The 15,526-nt window shown below is 46.8% G+C and overlaps 1 pseudogene across 1 annotated transcript; it reads left to right on the forward strand.

Moving 5' to 3' along the window:
* Positions 1 to 831: 831 nt before the first annotated feature.
* Positions 832 to 1,623, forward strand: LOC307218519 (large ribosomal subunit protein mL66 pseudogene; annotated as a pseudogene). Its single transcript has one exon. The product of its transcript is annotated as a large ribosomal subunit protein mL66 pseudogene (transcript).
* Positions 1,624 to 15,526: the final 13,903 nt, after the last annotated feature.

The raw sequence follows: 15,526 nt of genomic DNA on the forward strand, positions 1-15,526 counted from the left end.
CCTCCCTCCTGGATCTGTTGTGCTCTAAAATATTCTCAGCTCTGCAGCTAAGAGCACCAGATACCGCGGGTGAAAAAATACAATTCTTTGCAGATGGGTTGCATTAAGCAAAACAATATAATATGTGCTGTAAACTGTGGAATGGGCTTTCCTGGTGGAGAACAGACACTCTGAGAGATGAGAACAAGCACCTTCCTATTTCCTGAAGTTTGCTGTTATTACCACCACAAATGGCACAGCTCCGGATTGAGACAGGGGTTGGGGAGCACAGAGGTCCAATGTGGAAGAAGAGAACTAGGTGGGTAGAGTGACCCCATACCCTCTAACATTTCTCCAATGAAAACAGGGATGTCCTATTCCATACTAATAATTTATACCCCAGCCTTTTGACTGGGTTGTCCCAGCCACTCTGGGCAGCTTCCAACATATATAAAAACATAGTAAAACAGTAAACGGTTAAAACAAAACAAAACAAAACACTTCCGTATACAGGGCTGCCTTCAGATGTCTTCTAAAGGTTGTACAGTTATCTTTTTGGCTCAGGGGTTGCATAACTCTATACCCTCCAACATTTATCTGATGAAAATAGGGATGTCCTAAGGAAAAGCAGGACATTCCGGAATCAAAAAAGAAACCAGAAGGGCTTTTTGTAAACCTGGGACAGTCCCTGGAAAATAGGGACACTTGGAGAGTCTGCTGCCCGTGACAAAGAAAGGATTCTCAGGGTATCACAATAGCTGTGTGGAAGTGATTTCCATCCCAGTGCTGCCGATAACGCAGCAAGGCTTAAACTTCTGAGTACAACTGCTTAGAATAGTGTTACATGAAGCGGAAGCCATCGGAGGGCTGCCAAGATGGCTGAGTCCATGTTGCTGCTCTCTCGCTGCAGGTGTCTGGTGTCTGGGTTCTTGTGGGGAGGCTGGGCCCGCGCCCCATCTCGCGGATTGAGACAGGTTGTAGAAACTACTGAAGGAAACACCACTATTATTGAAGGTAAAGTGCTGGAAGTTGAGGAAGCCCCGACTCCTCCAAATCCTTCTGGCCAATGTCCTATCTGTTGCTGGAACCTAAAGTACAAGTATTCTTACGAGGACGTTTTATTGCTCGGTCAATTCATAACCTCTGAGGGAAGGATGTTGCCCAGGAGAGTTACAGGCCTCTGTACGGAAGAGCACAGAAAGGTTGAAGTGTGTGTGAAAATGGCGCATCAAGCAGGTTTGCTGCCAAATCATAAACCTAAACTTCCCAAAGGTTTTGTTCCAAAAAGCAAGAAACCAAAGCTCAACAGGTATCTTACCCGATACTCTATCAAATCTGTGCGGCCCATTTAGAACAAGGGACACAAGTGGTGCAAGGTTCCCATGCCTATATCATACCCTATACTCCATGATAATGTTAATTATGCGTCAAAGCCTCTTCGTTTTAACCACTAGGATGGTGTAGAGCTAGTGTTAACAGTAAATTACAGTAATTGTGGCTCAATATTTGTCAATCCATTACAGGTATTTTTATGTCTGGTGCTCTGGAAAGAGCCAATTGAACATTTTTCCTCTGGAAGCATACAGGAATTTTCAGAAAAGAGGCAACTTAATGGCTAAGTAGAACTGTCATTTAACTTAAAGATGTTGCTTCAGGGTAACAAAACTTTATCTTCCTTTATTTAAATCCCAAATAAACTCCAAATTAAAAAAAAAGAATAGTGTTACATTTCCATTTGAAGACAAAGGAACTAAGCTGTGACTTGTTGTTGTTTAGTCGTTTAGTCATGTCCGACTCTTCGTGACTCCATGGACCAGAGCACGCCATGCACTCCTGTCTTCCATGGCCTCCCGCAGTTTCGTTAAACTCATGCTGGTAGCTTCGAGAACACTGTCCAACCATCTCATCCTCTGTCGTCCCCTTCTCCTTGTGCCCTCCATCTTTCCCAACATCAGGGTCTTTTCCAGGGAGTCTTCTCTTCTCATGAGGTGGTCAAAGTATTGGAGCCTCAGCTTCAGGATCTGTCCTTCCAGTGAGCACTCAGGGCTGATTTCCTTCAGAACGGATAGGTTTGATCTTCTTGAAGTCCATAGGAAAGCTCCATGGACAAAAACAACAGATTATCTCCATGGAACACTGCCTTGTCATGGCGAAGGGGCTTGAATAACTCAGAGAAGCTATGAGCTATGCCGTGCAGGGCCACCCAAGACGTAAAGGTCATAGTGGAGAGTTTTGACTAAACGTGATTCACCTGGAGCAGGAACTGCCAAGCCACTCCCAGTCTCCTCCAGCACCATAATTCTAAAGCATCAATTCTTCGGCGATCAGCCTTTTTTATGGTCCAGCTCTCACTTCCATACGTCACTACTGGGAAAACCATAGCTTTAACTATACAGACCTTTGTTGGCAAGGTGATGTCTCTGCTTTTTAAGATGCTATCTAAGTTTGTCATTGCTTTTCTCCCAAGAAGCAGGCGTCTTTTAATTTCGTAGCTGCTGTCACCATCTGCAGTGATCATGGAGCCCAAGAAAGTAAAATCTCTCACTGCCTCCATTTCTTCCCCTTCTATTTGCCAGGAGGTGATGGGCCCAGTGACCATGATCTTTGTTTTTTTGATGTTGCGCTTCATACCATATTTGGCATGGGCTAAAAATGCTGATAGGGACGCAGGTGGCGCTGTGGGTTAAAGCCTCAGCGCCTAGGGCTTGCCAATCAAAAGGTCGGCGGTTCGAATCCCTGCGGCGGGGTGCGCTCCCGCTGCTCGGTCCCAGCGCCTGCCAACCTAGCAGTTCGAAAGCACCTCCGGTGGCAAGTAGATAAATAGGGACCGCTTACCAGCGGGAAGGTAAACGGCGTTTCCGTGTGCGGCTCTGGCTCTGGCTCTGGCCAGAGCAGCGATGTCACGCTGGCCACGTGACCCGGAAGTGTCTCTGGACAGCGCTGGCCCCTGGCCTCTTAAGTGAGATGGGCGCACAACCCCAGAGTCTGTCAAGACTGCCCCCTACGGGCAGGGGTACCTTTACCTTTACCTTAAAAATTCTGATACTGCAACCTATTTAACTTCCTGCACAAATCTCACTGGATGCATCTCATGAAGCAGGGCCTAGCTCAAAGATGCTTCAGCCATAAGAAATGTTCTTGTCTTTAAGGCGCCATACAAGAAGTCTATGTTGTTTATTGTGCCCTTTGAAGCTGCTAGCAGTGAGTGTGATTTGGCTTGGGGAAAGAGGGAAAGCCACTCCCGAATTTAGGAGGGGGGGTGTTGCGGGCTCATGACCCCGCCCACACTCTCGCGGGGCTGGCTCCAGCCCCGCAGGATCAGGGGATTCCCATTACTATTCATCTCCTGCAGCGTCAGGGGCGGGCCGAGCTAGGGACACTTAAGGTCGGGGCAGCCCCTGACTCGCCCCTTTCCCTCCTCTACAGCAGCTGCAATTTCCCACCCACCCGCCCTTTAGGTTTGGCATTCGGACTTTGCTATGGGCTTTGGCTGGTCACCGCAAGGGGCCTGGTAGGAGTTTTTCCATTTGGCTAATTGGCTGGAATTTTGAAGCCACTTGGTTTTTTCGCCTACCTTGTAGCAACGTCACAACTCCTTGGTCTTGGGGTTAGGCATTGGCCGGGGTATTGTCATGCAAATGAGATTGGGGGGGAAGAATGCCATCACCTCCCCCAAATCTTGAAGGGTAGTTCGTTAAAGGACTCCGAGGGGCATTGCCTCGTCCGAAACCTACGGAGGCTAGGGCCTAAAGCGCGCTCCCGAGCGGTAACCCCTCGGGGAGCGCCCAGGGATGTGCATCTTGGGGGCTCCCCCTGTTGGTGCTTAACCCTTCCCGGTTATACCGGTTAGTCTGATAGGGCCAATGCCTAAAGCCAATACCGCTCTTACCTGTAATCAATAAAGTTGTGGCCATTTTTCGCCCATTAACCTAAATTTCTGGTGTCCGGTGTCTTTATTTACTCCATCTGGGAGGGGCGGGAATAGCCACGCAAAGATCCATCTCCCTGTACACTGTCGTCCTAATTCGAATTGTCCCTCCCCGAGGTGATTTTTAAGAATGAAAAATATATCAAGGTGCTAAAAACTGAGCTCCACATCGCATCTACCTCGACGTATATTCCAGAAGGGTAGCCACATTAATTCGTCATAGCAACACATCAAAGGTTCTCACAGTCCCTTAAAAGGCATCACAAATTGATTTTGGCCCAAGCTGGAATGTGGCAGACTTAAGGCTGGGGACGGAAAACAGGAGCAAAGGGATCCCTCTTTCAAAACGCCTCAGACTCTCTAAATCAAACTAGAGCCTGCCGAGCTGATTTCAGTGGGACTAAATGCTTAACCTCTGCTGGTTTCTGCTTCCTGTGTTTCAGACATCCTCGCCAGGACATGACAATGCTTTGACTTCCTCATTTGCAGCAGAAGCAGAACATTGCCTTCACCTCGGAGCATTTTGTGCATGACTGACCTGTACCGAGTCTGAGAACAAATGTGCCCCTGTTATTTCGTCATTTTTAACTTGGTTAAGTGTTGGATGCCAATCAGAGGAAGGAAATGTGCTGCATCGACAATAGTTTTCTTAGCGGCAAATAATTAACATCGCGTCGGCATTCTTGGCTGTGGCTTCATCATTGCTTCCTTCCCCCGTTACAAGAGAGGGAGGCAAAGGACTGCAAAGGTCCCTTTATTCCTGCCCCTGCTTTCCTGTGGCAAATAAGGTGCCAGAACTGGTTTGTCATGACCACTGAAGGATTATTTATGTGTTGTTGCCATTCAAGTCCGGGCTAGGAGACTCTTAGATCAGGGGCAGGCAACCTAAGGCCCATGGGCCAGATGCGGCCCAATCGCCTTCTAAATCTGGCCCATGGACAGGTCTGGGAATCAGCGTGTTTTTACATGAATAGAATGTGTTCTTTTATTTGAAATGCATCTCTGGGTTATTTGTGGGGCCTGCCTGGTGTTTTTGCATGAGTAGAATGTGTGCTTTTATTTAAAATGCATCTATTATCAAGGACTTAAACATTTGCAAAACGTTTTCCTAGCCTGATTTATTCATTCATTCATTTCTTTTATATACCATGTCCTCACCTCAAGGAGCTCACAGTGGTTTGCATGGTTCCTCCCTCCTTATTTAATCCCCCACAACAACCCTGTGAGATGGATAAGGCTGAGAGGCAGTGACAGGCCCAAGGTGTCCCAGTGAGATTCATGGCTGGGTGAGGATTCGACCCCTAGTCTCTGTGGTTATAGTTCAGCACTCTACCTGTTATGTACTGAGTCGAATAGGATCCAAACTGCAGCAGTCTGATTGGTCCTAGAACAATAGAATCCAAAAGGCAGCAGTCTGATTGGTCCTAGAACAATAGGATTCAGAATGCAGCAGTCTGATTGGTCCTAGAACAATGCAGCAGTATGATTGGTTGGCAGGAACCACCCAATCATGCTCCAGATTGAAGTGAATCCACAACCTGATTGGCTTACAGTAGAATTCCGGAATTAGCCAATCATGTGCAGCCCATTGTGTAAATAATGTATATAAAGCAGATACTTTGAGGGGACTTTCATTCATTCCTCCTCACCACCATGAGCTGAATAAAGAGCATGAAATCACTTTGCGACTCTGAGTATATTTCACTACCCATTACACCACACTTAGTTGGAAGTCGAGCTTTTATTAGACAAACCCCAAAGCTGCTAAGCTTTTTATTTTATCTTTATTATTTTTTTACAAAAACGCTAAAACCCCCCACAGTTTCTCAATTGACTTGCCTAAGATGCAGGATAGGGATGTGGGTGACGCTGTGGGTTAAACCACTGAGCCTAGGACTTGCCGATCAGAAGGTCGGCAGTTCGAATCCCTGTGACGGGGTGAGCTCCTGTTGCTTGGTCCCTGCTCCTGCCAACCTAGCAGTTCGAAAGCACATCAAAGTGTGAGTAGATAAATAGGTACCGCTTCCGCGGGAAGGTAAACGGTGTTTCCGTGCGCTGCTCTGGTTCGCCAGAAGCGGCTTAGTCATGCTGGGCACATGACCTGGAAGCTCCCTCGGTCAATAAAACGAGATGAGCGCCACAACCCCAGAGTCGGCCACGACTGGACCTAATGGTCAGGGGTCCTTTAAGATGCAGGACGCCTTTTGGAAATTCGCCCCAGATGTAAATTCTGCCTTTGAAATCCTAGTAATGTCTGGGGAAATCTGGACGTATGGCAGCCCCAATTTCAGACGAACCTGGTCTCAAGTCATTTAGGGAGGGAGATGCCTTAAATTATTTAGAGTGCTGCCTCTGCCTTCTTCGGATTTCCCCCCCTTTTCACTTCTTTTGTGTAGCAATTGAAATGAGATGCTCACACAGCATGAGTTGTCAGATTGCACAAGCTGCCAAGGGACTGCAGAGGATCCTCAATCTTTTATCCATGCCATGTCCCACCTAGGCTAATCCTTTCCTTTAAAAATAATTATATATTTCAGTTTTAAGGTCAAATCACCGCTTTGAAGAACAAATGAATAGGCAGCCAATTAAGTTCATAAAATTTGGAGGGTGGTGATGATGGGGCATATAACATGCCTGCTTTTGCCCTTCTTTAATTCAAGAAAATGGTTTCGTGTGATCCAGCCTCTTTTGGAGCAAAGCAGCAAACTGAACTCAGGAAGAACAATTTGATGTGCTTTGCCATGCTGCAATGTCTACACATGTCTCTTTGTGCCTTCCTCTTTGCATCAGGAAGCTACTGATCTAATTTTAGAAGCAATCTTTGTTTTTTAAATTTAAAAAATGACGACGATGAAGGGGACCATCAACCGATTGTATCCACCATGGCATCTGTTTTTGCAATCTGATTAACGGGGGAAAGCTGTAAATTGGTGGAATGTTTCTTTACCCACAGCGAAAGCTGGAAGGGAAATGACACAGAATCCTTATTCCCCAGAAACTCTTGAACGATCGAACATTTTCTCAGTGGAAACAGAACTGTTGTTGCTTTTGTAGCTTTAACTTTCCAGAACCATGTGTGGGATGCAGAGGAGAGAGGCCTGCTTAAAATGTGGTTTTTCAAAATTGCAAAACATCTCATAAAACTTGTAGATCTTGCTGGAATTTTCTTGGCATGCATAGGAAGGATTACGAATGGAAAAGAAACGTAGGCGTCACCTGTGCTCCTGGAGTTATAATCCACTCATAATACAGCTGGGGAGCAAAACCCCGGTGCTTTCTTTAGGGCAAGCATCTGAGGACAAATGCAGGCGCAGCTGTTGAACTAGGATGGGGGGCATTTAAAAATGCATAGGCCCCTTTAGGGCACAGTTCATTCAACTGAGGGCCAAACTACATGTTACACTTAGGCCACATGTAACGTTAAAGCCAACAGATTTCTACTCAGTTGCCAAACACCCTCTGGAGAAAGTGTTGAGAAGAGCTGGGAGGAAAGGGGTGCTGAAGTCTTTCTCGGTCACACAGGATTTAAAATTATATGGAGACACTTTGTACACAGAACAAGCTGCCAGTTTAAAGTGCTCACAAGTCCTACCTTGCAGACGGCAGCTCAGTATTTCAGGAATGGGGAACCTGTGACCTCCCCCAGATATTGTTGGACTATGGCTACATCCACACTAGACATTAAAAGTGCATGGCTTGCCCCAAAGAATTCTGGGAGCTGTTGCTTGCTATGGGTGCTGGGAGTTGTAAGAGCTGTGAGAGGTAAACTACAGTTCCCAAATCTAGATTTGCAATTTCAGAGAGACCTGGTCCTAATTTCCAGGGTGCTTTAAGAGAAAGAATGTAGTTTGGTTTTTCGCTTTAATTTTGAAGTATCAAATTAAAGTGGTTGCTTCTAACATGCAGGAAGGAAACAACCTTTTCCATTAGTAGCTACTCTGACAAATCAACAATGTAGGGTAATGAGCTAATTTTAGATTTGCTCCCAGTGCATCCAATTAACACCTATTCCTGTCGAAAGCAGCCTTAAGTCTGAAATAGCTGAGAGAGATACAAAGCTCTGAACAGAGATGAATGAGTACATAGAGAAATGGCAAGAACTCCACGTGATAACAGTTTCCTCAGAGCCTCCCACGGCTTCAATAGCCCATTCATAAATGTGACTGAACTGGAAGCTGTGAATTAAAGAACAAGTTCTGTGACATTTCCAAACTTGAAGAAGAAATGCCTAAGTATATTTCCTTTTGATGCTTGCTAAAAGGGGCCAGAAAGATCCGGGAATAAAATAACATCTGGTTTCAGTGTCATGGGAAGAAACGCCATGGGGCATCTGCAGCAGCACAAGTGGACGCCTTCATCTGCCCCAGCTGCAACAAAACATGTCTCTCCCCTATTGGTCTCTACAGCCACAGCAGGTGCTGCAACCGTCCATCAGTTTGACTTCACTCCCAAAGGTGCTTTCCTCCATTGTCTCCCGAGACAGACGGATGCCAACTTTAGGTTTCAGTCTCAGTAGCATTTCAGTTCACATCTTGGTGGCAAAGAGGAGATGGGATTTTGTGCATCTTGGTTTTATCTCTCCTGGGTATATGTGTGTTGTGTTGCCATGCAAACTACACCCCTGAAATCACCTCTTCTATGCAGTTATTAAAGTGGGTGGGAACCCTTTCGCCTTCTTCACTTGGTTACCCTAATGTTCAGGAAATCAAACTAGACTTATTGATTGTGCAAGGAGTTCTATTCATGTTCCTGCGAATCAAGGCTTCCTGTATAGCAGACCTTCTCTGGTCAACAGAGTGAAGATCAGGGACTGAGCCTGTGGGGTAACATGCTTGTGAACAATGAGGACAAGGCCTCTGCGCACACTCCTGACTCCCAACCACAGAGAACAATATTCAGTGCCTGACCACACCCATTACCATTTTGATTATTTAGAGGTGCCATTTTTTCTGTTTCTGTTTTGTCTTGTTGGGAAATAGTAGCTGGGCTGGGGGCAGAATTTAAATTGAGAAAACAACATGCAGGAAAGAGTTAATCCCCTTCTTCCTGTGCTGTAGCCCCAAACCAAACCATGCCCCCTTGCCTGTTCATTTTTAAAAAAAAAAAATAATTAAACGATGGGACGTGATGTTCACAGTTCTCCTGTTTTTAGTTAGGTTTTGCCCTTAGGCTAACTCATACGCCTTGAGTTCATAGTTCTGAAGATTATCTGTTTGGTGAAGACAAGTGGGATTTTCCATGCACAGCAGACAGTTGTATATTCTGGGACATAAAGTATGCTGCAGACTGCACCTTGATTCCATTACATATTTCACTCTATTTATGGTAAGTGGCACCATGCATTCCTTACATTTTGCGGCATAAATATTTCTTGGATATTAATTGTGGCTTTCTGCATTCAACCAGCTAAAAATAACACTTTGGAGCAGGTGAGACCCCCCCCCCCCCACTCATATTCTCTGCATGGACCTCTCTGTTCCTCTTCTTATGAAGAAAAGCATTTTTGAAAGCATTTTTTTAAACACCAACATTGCAATAAAATATATATCATGCAGATAAACGTCCCATTTTAATTTAATTTAAGGGGGAATGAGAAGGGTTAAATCTGAAGAGAATTTGCTATTCTCTTGTTCTCCAGCTTCAGCTGCGACTCCATAGTTCACCAGTCAAGCTTACATTGGAATTAAGTCACTTTTTGTAGCAGTTATAAGTGCATAGCCAAATTTCCAGCTGGCTAGTCCAAATCAATATGTGAAATTCGGATTCCTCACATTCTGAATTTTGGCCCTCATCACCCACTTGATCCATGCTGTGAGGTGGCTATGAAGCGACACCCTGCAGGCACCCAGAATGCATTGCACCAGAACATTATGGAATTTTAATGGCAAATCGTGTCCTCCCTTAAAAAGTATTGCGGTGAGACCTGAAAAACCGACACCCTGTGTTGTGGGTGGGTACGATTGGTCAGCCACAACACCCAATTGGTAGGTCCCTTGAAGCTGGGTGCAATCTGGCCAATGGGACACAGTCAAAATGGTTCGAGGGACCTATATATACTTAGGCACGTGACCTAGAGCTTCCTCTTTTGGCGTGTGCATTCAGAACACCCGCCCACCTCTCCCTCCTTTTAGGGCTTTGCGCTTGACCTTGCTATGCCGCCATGTGTCATCTGTCATGGGGACAGGGGCATGGCAGGAATTTTCCTCACTTGGCTGATGCCATTTGGGTTTCGCCTGCCATGTAGCAAATCGTCACAACTTGTAAGGTTGCGGATAGGCTCTGGTTCAGGTGATAGGGATGGGAGAACGCACTCACCATCCCTATGTGAAAGGTATTCCATTAAAAGAATCCAGGGCCTCGATGGTTTGGTCAACCTCTGTGAGGGGGTTGTGCCCATGTCTGAGTCCTGGGGGACATTTGGGCGGAGATAGCCTGTTCCTGACTTTCTGCTTATCCAGGTGTTCACCCTTGGCTGACCTATGCTGGTGCCCTGGGTCAGCGCTACCTGCATGACAGGTACCTAGTCAAACCAGAGCCTATGCAACCACTCACTTTCTGTAATCAATAAAGTTATGGCCTAAAACAAACCAAAATTTGAGACAAGTGTGAATTTATTTAGGGGGAGGTTTCAGGGTCTGAACATGCAAACAAAGTGCAGCCTTCCGGTTCCACAATGATGTGGATTACTGCAGCTCCAAATAGACCAGGAAAGTAAAGGAAAGTTGCTTAGGAACCGGTGCTACCTAAACAGCGAAATAATAATAATTCCCTATATTAGGTGGTATCTTTTCTTCAATGGACTTCCCCCCACACTTCCACTGTAATTATAGTGTCCCTGGAGGAAGCAGCTATTGCAAGATTTCTAGGTCATGTGCCTCTACAGCCTTTGCCAACCTACTGCCCTCGAGTGTGGTGCATTTGGAACCCCTATTTGCGGACTTCCCTGGCTTTTTTTCTGGCCCACGTAGGACCAGTCTGGATAGTTGGCCTTTGAAGTTTTCTCCCCCCAAACAGTTTTTGATCTGGGCTTCCACTGAAATGAGGCTGCATTTTAAGATGTATTTTAATCCTGTTTTTACGTTGTATTTTAATCAATTGTTTTTATACCTGATGTTAGCTGCCCTGAGCCCGGTCTTGGCCAGGGTGAGGGTGGGGTATAAATAAAATTATTATTATTATTATTATTATTATTATTATTATTAGGGCACCAGGTTGGCGAAGACTGCTCTCAAGGGTGATGAAACAAACCTCAGTGTTTGTGGCTACAGGTGAATAAGACCTTTACAAGGTCAACCCTGCACCAGCTTGCTTTTAATCAGCCGATATTGGCAATGATGCTTAGATTGCTGTATCCTCTGTTGTTTTCAGTGGTGCATAACTCTATATGGTGCATAATAGCACATTTTCACCTCATCCTCTGTTTCATGCCCAGAAACCATTCTTTCAAATACTTTTTGCACTGCAAGATGCCGTTCAGTTATTTGGATTTAATGACATACTTGTGAGAAGAGGCTTTGTTAAGTTTTTTATTTTTAAAAGAGAAAACCACCTTGGGTGAATACCAGAATAAACTGCAAAAGGGAAAACAAGAAGTAGTATATTTTAAGAACATTGTTGTGCTTTCCCTCATTATCTTTAGTAATGTTATGTACAGTGGTGCCTCGCAAGACGAAAAGAATTCGTTCCGCGGTTCTCTTCGTCTAGCGGTTTTTTCGTCTTGCGAAGCAAGCCCATTGACGGCTTAGCGGCTTAGCGCTATTAGCGGCTTAGCGGCTTTTAGCGGCTTTTAGCGGCTTAGCGGATAAGCAGATAAGCGGCTTAGCGGCTTAGAAAAAGGGGGGAAGGGGGGAAGTTGGAAAAACTCGCAAGACATTTTCATCTTGCGAAGCAAGCCCATAGGAAATTCATTTTGCGAAGCGCCTCCAAAACGGAAAACCCTTTCGTCTAGCGGGTTTTTCGTCTTGTGAGGCATTCGTCTTGCGGGGCACCACTGTACACAGGACAAACAATCAACATGCACAAGCTTTGTGGGTGCATAAGAAATGTACGCTTTTAGCATATATATGTGCTATCGGGCCCTCTTCAATTCTCCATGATGCCAGTCATCACAAAGAAGCAAAGAGTTGACCAGAAATACAGATGTGTTTGAGGAATCATTACATGAGATCTAAAACATGGGTTGAGGGAGAGACCCCCCTTTCCCAAAACGGCTCCCTGGGTATTATTATGTGGAGGAAGTGACCACTGTTTCTTTCTGAACGTGTATAGAACCTGATCGTTTTGCTTTTCCCTCTTCTCTCTTTCTCCCTCACATTTCCCTGCCCTGCCTACACTTCCAAAACCAATTGCCTGTTTTTGTCTTGGAGGAGTTCATACCTCCTAATGGTCTTCTTTCTTTCAAGTCAGGGCCGTCTTTACCTGGGAGTTCAAGGGGTGCAGAGCACCCGGGCGCCTAATTCTGGGGGACGCCAGTTGCCAGCCGCTGAAGCTGCCTAAACTCCCTGGGGGCAGCTGGCTCATGGTGACACCACTCACCCAACCCTGACCCCCCCTTCCCTAACCGCTGTCAAAGTTGACCACCGGGTGCTGCGTTGCAATGGAGAGAAGGGAAAAGGGGCAACAGCACCCGCTGCGGGGGAAGGAGGCGGAAGAGGAGGAGGAAGGAAAGCGGAGGGATTGAGATCGCACCTGTCCCAGCTGCTGGAAACAAGCGCAGCTGATCCGCGCGTAGCCCCGCTCGCTTAGTGGTGGCTGCGCACCCACGAGGGAAGCCGATTGCAGTGGCGTAGCATGGGTTGTCAGCACCCGGGGCAAGGCAAGTAATTTGCACCCCCTAACCCATGGATCTGCGCCCCCTAACCCGTGGATTTGCGCTACCTAACCCTAACCCCCAGATGTTGTGCCCGGTGCGGCCGGGCCCCCTGCACCCCCCACGCTACGCCACTGGCCGATTGCCCCCAGGAATGTTGCGCTGCTGGTGGTGAGAGGGAGACCCCAGACACCCCCAGTGGCTCCTGGACGGGTCTGGGAGTGGCGGAAGCAGCCGGCAGAACAGGGAGGGGGGGTGCCCTCTTCCTCCGATCCTGTAGAGCCCTGAAGTGGAGCAGCCAATCTCTCTCTCCCTCCCCCTTCCCCCTGCCTCGGCAGAGCTTCCATTTCTTTCCACTCCCCCCTCCGCTTTGCCGCCTCTTCCTGCTCCTCCCAGCCTCTTCCCGATCCTCCCCAGCCACAACCATTCCGGTTTTCACCTCACAACGGTGGCGTTCGTCAGACTCAATGGTGCTGGGGTGGGGCTAAACTAAATTTGGGGGCACTGGGCAGATCTTTGCACCCCAGCGCCACATATGCTAAAGACGGCCCTGTTTCAAGCAGTCCAGCAGTGAACACGTATATTGTGGCAGATGTATTGTGTGCTAAACCCTGAACTTCCAGCATTTCTCCAGCGTTGTGTTGTGGAGGTCTATTCCCATCACTTTGGGGGGTGCCTGTGTGTCCCCGCGTTGCCAGATATTGTCTAAAAGCTGACAACTGCTCAGCGGCCTAGCGTGGGTTGTCAGCACCTGGGGCAAAACAAGTAATTTGCGCCCCCTAACCCGGGGCAAGGCAAGTAATTTGCGCCCCTAACCCCTAACCTGCCGCCGCTGCCAGCTTCTTCTTGCTGCTGCCTGGGCTGGGGTATTTACGGTAAGGTAGCTACGGCGGCGGCGGCGGGTCCGTGTCAGGTGATCTGAGGCGAGTTGCCGCTGGCGCTGCCGCCCAAACGACGCCGCTTGCCCGGAGGAGGAGGGCAGAGAGGCGAGGAAAATGCAACATGGCCCAGCAGCTGCAGCAGCGGCGGCGGCGGCGGGGCTGTGAGGAGGGGCTGCCTGGCGCGCCCTCCGCGGCCCTGACGTGCGGGGACCGCGGCGAGCGCTGAGAGCCGCTGCCTGCTGGACGCCTTCAGCCCGGACGCGCGCACAGCTCGTCGGTTCCGCGAGACATGGGGCTCTGCTGCAGCCTGCGCCCGAGGCTCTTCGGCGACTCCGGAGGCGGCGAACGCCCCCCCCCCAGATGTTGCACCCGGTGCGGCTGGCTCCCCTGCACCCCCCACGCTACACCACTGCAACTGCTTTTTGTTGCTGTCTGCCAATTCTATACTTAGCAGTTCTGTTGCATTGTTTCTATGATTTCCTCTCTCAGCTTGATACTTTTAGATTTTTGTTTTGTTTCCTGAGACCATTTTACAAATTGCAGTTTTTAGCCTTGTATTGTTAAGATTTTTATTTTTAACTGGTAAAGAGGTGCCAGAATTACCAGGTGGATTTTCATTCTTGTGGGAAAACAAAAAGAGAAATGTATTTAATGTCATGTCTTGGTTTGGCCTTGTACACAGTGCATTCAACCTGTGTGCAGTACAGTGGTACCTCAGGTTAAGTACTTAATTTGTTCCGGAGGTCCGTTCTTAACCTGAAACTGTTCTTAACCTGAAGCACCACTTTAGCTAATGGGGCCTCCTGCTGCTGCCGCCCCACCGGAGCACAATTTCTGTTCTCATCCTGAAGCAAAGTTCTTAACCCGAGGTAATATTTCTGGGTTAGCGGAGTCTGTAACCTGAAGCGTATATAACCCGAGGTACCACTGTTCCACATTTTTAAGGAGTTTCATCCACATATTAGCCATAGTCTTACTTGGACTTCAGTCTATTGATTTCAGTGGGTCTACTCTAACTGTTACTTACATTATGTACTCATCACTAGCTTAAAACTCAGTAAGGTACAAAAGGACTTGTGAGCAACACTCATTTTAAAAATGGGAGAAATGTCCGTATGGGATCCTCCTTGACCCCTTACGTGGAAATCCCTTGTTAACTTGAGACTGGATCCATTTCCTTCCGATTGGGATTTCATCTCTATGGCAGTGCAGCAGCAGTCAACAGTGGAAACATGAGACATGGAAAATTAATATTGTAAATTAATATTGTAAATATTGCCTGGTTGTGTTAGAGACTCAATCAATCAATCAGTGTTTATTACGGTAAAAGAGCTAGCATACTAAAACCAGAATTTCTGCATAGTTCTTTACACACATAATAAAAACAATCAGTATGGGATATTGATTGTTAAAGATTTCTGCTTCTTGGAATCTGTGAAATTTTTTTCATTACCTAAAGTTAAATGAAATGGCAGCTTTGAAACTTGAGAAAGGCATCTACTTTAATAGATTGTCCTTTGCTTCCACTCACACCTGCTCTTTCCACAGTCACTAGGAGGCAAGGCTGCTAAATAATGCTATAGGTTAAGTGAGCTGGTAATCCCAGAGATCAGGTGCAAACTGTGATTGTCAGTATGTGACATGTCTATTCAGGGATTATAACATCTGTCAAAGCATCCAGAAAAAAACTAAGTGATCACAGGCTCCCTCTAAGGGAGTGGGTGGAAGTTAAATAAGTCTTCAAATTTTAACTTGCATGATTGTTCTAAACATACCAGTTTAGGTGCTGTGTGGGATATGTGCAATCAGATAAGATGAGCAAAGAGCTTCATTCCATGCTTTGGAAATAGCCAGTGTGGCACTGTGGCCCTTAAAACATGCTGCTTGAGGGCACAGAAAAGGATGAAATGGTGAAGTCTGTTATGATTA

This window comes from Podarcis cretensis (genome assembly GCF_951804945.1).
Source record: "Podarcis cretensis genome assembly, chromosome: 6".
NCBI lineage: Eukaryota > Metazoa > Chordata > Lepidosauria > Squamata > Lacertidae > Podarcis > Podarcis cretensis.